Genomic DNA, 6,000 nt, shown 5'->3' on the forward strand with positions numbered 1-6,000 from the left:
TTCACAAGGAATCTACTCCCTGTGCTTCTTACAAGTTCAGTCCTGCCCCTAAATGACTTGGTGTGCACCTGACACAGAAGAAAATCCATCTTCATGCCTTTAAGTATTAAAAAAAAATGTTTTTGTTTTTTTTCTGATGTCTCACAAATTCTCAGATACCCTTACCTCACTCTGCTTTGAAAAACTGAAGCTGACTGAGTGAGGATAACACTGTCACTAAACAACGTTGAGCAAGACAAGACGAGCCAAGCCCATGATTGAAGAGCACCCACTGATAGACCTGAAAAATTCATATTTAAAATGGCCGCCTTACCACAATCACCATGTTTTGCTCTACTTTATATGCAACTAAAGAAGAAGAAAAAAAAAACTTTTCCCAAACCTTGCCTATTGCAAAAGACAAACTTCTTTGGAGCAACTATGCCTAGAATCTATATGATAGAGATGTTGGGAGAAGGGGCTCCATGCCCGTTCATTCTTGGGTTCACATAAAGCAGAGCACTAGGGAAACAGTTGCCACTCACTGCTACAGAGCATTTGTCACAGCAGAAATTTAGGGAGCTGAACAAATGCTGAGAAATCCAAATGCATTCACTCACAATCAGGCAACATTTCATCAAAGGAAGGAAAGGCATTCGGGAGAAGGTAAGCAAAATGTCTTACCAACACAATTCACCCAGATAAGCCTTGCGCCTTTTCCATAATAGACCTTATTAGCATTTTATCCTCTGCCTTCGTGATGGAGAAGCTCTAAGGGAGGTCCTACTATTATGCAAGGTCCCTCCACAAGGGAAATGATGCTATCGGGAACAGAATCCTTGCACATATCTCCACTACCAAGAAGGGAAGACTGGAACCAGGCATGGTGGGACTAGAGGCTTTCGCTGTACTCCAGCTCTAGGCTCAAATGGCCAAGGGGCGGCGGGATGAAGCTCACAGTGTAATCCAGGTGTGACCAGGAGATGGAGAGCCTCAAGTGAGCAAGTTAAAACCACACTTCTAAACCCCCAGGAGTGGTGGACAGCCTGTCTAGACTTGAGGTACGGAAAAAGGAGGGTTACATTTCCACCAGAATGAACTTATTTTTTTCTACAAAGAGGCAATGTTGCATTTCACCCTCTTACCTCATGGATTGCCAGAGTTAAGTGCAGAGACAAAAACTCAATTTCTTGGTCCCCAAGAAAGTAGCCGCGTCCTTGATGGCTGCTTGGAGCCGTCTTGCACCTCTCGTCCAAGAGTTAGGATATCCCGGGTGAGGGTGCTGAGGCCCTGTAGGTTTTTACGAGTCTGAGGGTCAGCTCAGACTGGCTGCCAACTCATCTGTATGCGACAGCTCTCAAAGAACATAGTTTACTTTAGAACTGGATCCAACAAGAGTAGGCGTGGCGGTGGAATGAGCTAGATACACCAGAGGTGTTGGGCTGCCAAGGCTAATTAAGAAGGATCTGTTTATGGAGCCATGGCTTGGAACCAGAAGGCCAGTTCACTCATGCTGACAAGTGTCCCAAGTCAAACGCACGAGGGTGCACTTGAGTGCACACAGGCTAGGTGCCTCCAGGTGTGGGAATTGGGGTCCCCAAGGAGCCCCTCCAAAATTTTCCTGCCCTGTGACTCACTGAGTGACCACAAAAGGTCAGGCTGCCCTGACCTTCTCTTGACCATTCATCCATCTCCCTGGTCCCGGCACTATGTAGAGCTTTGTAGCAGGGACTTTACAGGACAGACAGGGAGCAACACCCATGCTCTACCGACTGTGTCACCTGGGGACAAACTCCTAGATGCTCACCCTCTGAGGTCTGTGGTGGGGAGTGAGGTCACGTATGTGAAGCACTTGACATTGAGTAAACACTCATGAAAACCAACATACCCCAAGCATCACCTTTCTGTCTGCCTTCCTACCCCCAACCCTAGGGCCTGCCTCCCTCTAGTCTGTCCTGAGGGAGAGGAGGTCTTACAATCAGAGATGCTCTCTCAGAGTTCCTCCCTGTCACGGTGTCCTCCGTGGACTTTCCTGCTGGTCACTACCACCCCACCCCACCCCCAGAGCATCTGAGAACAGTCTCCTTGATGAGCTGTCGCTTTGCTTCCATGGAGTGGTTGGGAGGGTGGATGGTGCACGATGTGGGCAGGCCACACATCCCTTCACCGCCTGCCCCCTTCTTCTTCAGTCAACACCACACAATGTGGTGTGAGGTTTCAGGCTTTTACTGGAGGCTCAGCGATTAAAAGAACAGAAGAAACTGGAGAGCGGCCCCGTGGTTGGGAGGCCACCTGTCAGTGGTGCTGCCCCCACCCCCTCAATTACACAACAGAGTTCATACTTAGTGATTTTGCACAGGGAGGATAAAATGGAAATGAATGCATAATCACATGGAAAAAGGAAATGTTCTTTCCAAACACTTGTAAATACAATCAGGTGTTACAGTAAACAGAGAAGAATACAGTAGGTGTCAGTAAAGCAGCTTACAGTCGCATTTCCCATGTGAAGTTTGATCGTAAGCGGCCTCTCCTGGGAGCAAGACCATGGGAAAGGAACAAGAGGAGAGATTCAAGCCAGGGCTAGATGTGCCTTTCCCCCTTCACGGGAGGTCTCCCGTGGGCACGCCAGTTCCCACCCTTGCTCCTCTGTCCCTAGGTTCTCCTTTTTCTCCAAAAGTACCTCCTTTCTCAACCCTCAGCTGTGTGGTCCTCTACCTGCCTTTCCGGGTATCCTGACCCCACTGGCAGGATAACCTCCCCACACCCGGTTCGCACCCCGCCCCCAGCAGTGCACTTCCTCAAGTCTGGCTGTGGGGGCCGTGAGATAGCATCTTGCAGACGTCCAAGGACAGGGAGAGGGGGTGCCCGAGTCCGAGTGAAAGAGCACAGGGCCCACCCGGGAAGGCCGCTGCTGGCAGGGGAGGCTGGCTCCCCCGGCAACAGTTTAGCTGGAGAATTTCTGTACCTTCCCGAAACTCCAGGGCAGGCTAGGAGGCTTCAGCATTGCCTCCATGTCTCTGTCACTCAGAATCAACCTTGAGTCTCATCCCATGGCTCTCCCGGAACCTTCTCTATTTTCTCTCACCTACGTGTTTCCCCAAATAAAATCTTTGCACCATCAATCCTATCTTGGTGCCTCTCCTCCCAAGCCCTGGGCTGGCACCTGCTTTTTGGCCAGGATGGGAGCTCTCAGGTGGCCCTGACTCTCAGAGACACTGGGGTGGCACAGGACAATTCAAGAAAAGGGCTTCTCTGATCCAAATTCCAGGGCAGGGGCTGACATCCAGAGTCCAAGTGTGAGCCGTGGGTATGCCTTTTAATCCCCCAATTACCCACCAGACAACTGGAAATACCCACACATGCAAACAGGCACCTCTCAAAAGTAAACATTAATTCCTGATGACAGTGCAGAACAAATCCCAAATGAGGAAAATAAATGGTTTCCTAAGTGCCTTATTCATTTGCACGGCAAGTACTTCCTGCACGAAGCAGCCAGAACGTGTCATGCAGACCAGGTAATTATCTCACCTCCATCCCCCACCGGAGAGAAGGCCTCTGGGGACCCAGGGGAAGGAGAAGGAGGCCGTTGCTAGGCAACAGAGAGGGGAGGGCTGATGCTTCTTCCATTTCCAGGAGTCTTGGTTATGAGATGCGAGGGAGGATGTCTGACCCCTGGAGCGCAGCACCTGCCACGAGGTGCCTGTCCTCAGTCTGCCCCCCGCCCACCGTCTGGGAGGAATCCCGTCGCTCCTTCCTGCTCTGCGCACCCAGAAAGTCCTCAGCCATCTGGCTCCAGCCCCACGGTGGCCCCCAGCTAGCGCCTGGCCCTTTGCCTTGGCCCTGGCCTGCAGCCTTCACCAACAAGTTGGCCTCTCCACCCGGAGCCTCCCTGCCTCCGCGCCTGGGCCGGGGCCCAGAGTCAGTGCAATGGTTTACTTTTTTCTTTTTTCTTTTTCTTTTTCTTTTTTTTTTTTTTTTTTAAAGAAATCTGGAACATTTCAAAGATATTCTTACTTGTGACTAATATCCCAACAGGAGCCATTTGGGTAGATAACTGGTCTCTAGACGTGCCTGTCTGACCTAGGGGAAAGCGCGGCATCCCATTCCCACCGCAAGGGTATAGCACCTGACAATGTCCAAGAGGCAAGTAGCAGCCTGGGCCGCGGGGCAGGTGTCGGGCAAGACCAGGTCCTGGGCTCTGGGGCTCGCCTGGACAATCGGGGTGCGAGGCGCACGTCACAGCAGCACTACTAAGGCGAGGCCTTCCTGGTCTGAACAGAGGAAGGGGAGGACCCACTGTGAGCTGAGCATCCTGTCTGCGTGGGGACTTCGCCCACAGCAGCTCAGTTCTCCTAACAGCCTTCGGATTAGGCATTACTGTAAACCGTGTACTCATGGACCAGCGGACACTCCCATCTCCAGGTGCTCATTTGGCATGTGACCAAGCTGGGGTGTAAATTCAGGCCCCCCTCGGATGCATCAGCTCTTCCCAGCCATCACCTCACTGAGGTGATCATCTCCCGGGTGGGCCCAATGTCCGCAGGTGAGGAAACGGGTTTGGGTCATTGTCCTGCCTCCACTCTAGTTAGTGAGACAGCAGGTCTTGGGTGGCTGGGTGGCTCAGTGGTTGAGCATCTTCCTTTGGCTCAGGGCGTGATCCTGGCGTCCCAGGATCGAGTCCCACATCGGGGTCCCCACAGGGAGCCTGCTTCTCCCTCTGCCTGTGTCTCTGCCTCTCTCTCTGTGTGTGTCTCTCATGAATAAATACATAAAATCTTTAAAAAAGAAAGAGCAGGTCTTATTAGACCCCCTGAAATTAACATAATATCATATGTCAACTGTACTTCAACTGTATTTCTTTTCAAAAGAAAAGAAAAAAGCAGTTCTAACTGTACCCTTTCAGCCCTGACCTCCTCATTTGGGGAATCTGGAAAAGAAATTAAAAAGAATTTTGCGATGAAAATATGGTAGGTCCATGTTCATTTTTGCTCCCACCGGAACGCCATGAAAACGAGAGGCAAGGAGTTTGAAGAGGTAAAAAAAATCCACAAATACAAAGAGAATGGGAAAGGCGACAGTCAAGGGATTTTGACAAAACTCAGGAAGCTGGAGAGCAAATGAAGAGGGCAACCCAAGTGGCGGCTGGGGGAGCTAGCTGCAAGCTCTCAGCCCCGGGGGTGGGGGCCCGGCGGCCCCAAGGCAGCGCTGCTGTGGGAGGCTGTGCCTGCAGAAAGCAGCGTCCCCAGCCTGGGCTTTGAAGGTGACCGTGGAGAAAAGCAGAGCATGAGGATTTGGGTTCTTCGAATGTAGCTGAGGGCAGGGGTGAAACGCTGAACTGAAAGCAGCAAGGGGGTGGCGTGGAAATGGGCCTTCCTGCCTGGGAGACCCCTGCCCCGCTCCTCCCTCTGAGCACCCAGGCCCCTGTCGGTCCCCACACAGGAGAAGCGCACACTTGTCTCTCTCTCTCTGTTGGAAAACACAATGGGCTGAGCGGTAAGACCTCCAGGATTGACCCCCGGGGGTCACCCAAGCTGCAGTAGCTAACCCAGCCCCTCTCCCTTGCAGCTTTGAGCTTGTTGGCACCTCTCTTAAATGTCAATAGGCAGCCACAGGTCATCAGACAATTGAGGGATGGCTCTAACATGAAAGAGAAAGATCAAGACAAAACAGAAAGGGTACCTGGGGAGAGAGGGAGCAGAGAGCAAAATAAATGGCTAAAACCCACACTTAGATGCAGAGAGAAAGGACTACAGTGCAGACATGAGCAAGGACAGGAAGCTAGATCTTTGGACTATTGTGTGTCACACGAGGATGCGCCCGCAGCAAATGATGCAGGACAGGTGTCAGGAGCCGATGAAAAAATCCCAGAGACTACAGCGGAGCACTTTTTAAAGACATGTTGCACCGCCAGTGCTCCTGATGGCGCAGAGGACCTATCTCGTGACAAAACACAGAAAGAGGACTCAACAACTCTGGACGTCAAAGGGATGCAGAAAAGCTGCACTCCAAATGGGAAATTTC

General features: G+C 51.5%; 1 protein-coding gene across 1 annotated transcript in view; it reads right to left on the reverse strand.

Moving 5' to 3' along the window:
• The window catches only part of KCNJ1 (potassium inwardly rectifying channel subfamily J member 1), a 30,883-nt gene extending 29,543 nt beyond the window's left edge, over positions 1 to 1,340 (reverse strand). The window contains exon 1 of the mRNA XM_077894157.1: positions 1,125 to 1,340. The gene's annotated coding sequence lies outside the window, so the exon portion shown is untranslated. The remainder of the gene's footprint in view (positions 1 to 1,124) is intronic.
• Between the last annotated feature and the right edge of the window lie 4,660 nt (positions 1,341 to 6,000).

The sequence above is a fragment of the Canis aureus genome, chromosome 3 (assembly GCF_053574225.1).
Source record: "Canis aureus isolate CA01 chromosome 3, VMU_Caureus_v.1.0, whole genome shotgun sequence".
Lineage (NCBI taxonomy): Eukaryota > Metazoa > Chordata > Mammalia > Carnivora > Canidae > Canis > Canis aureus.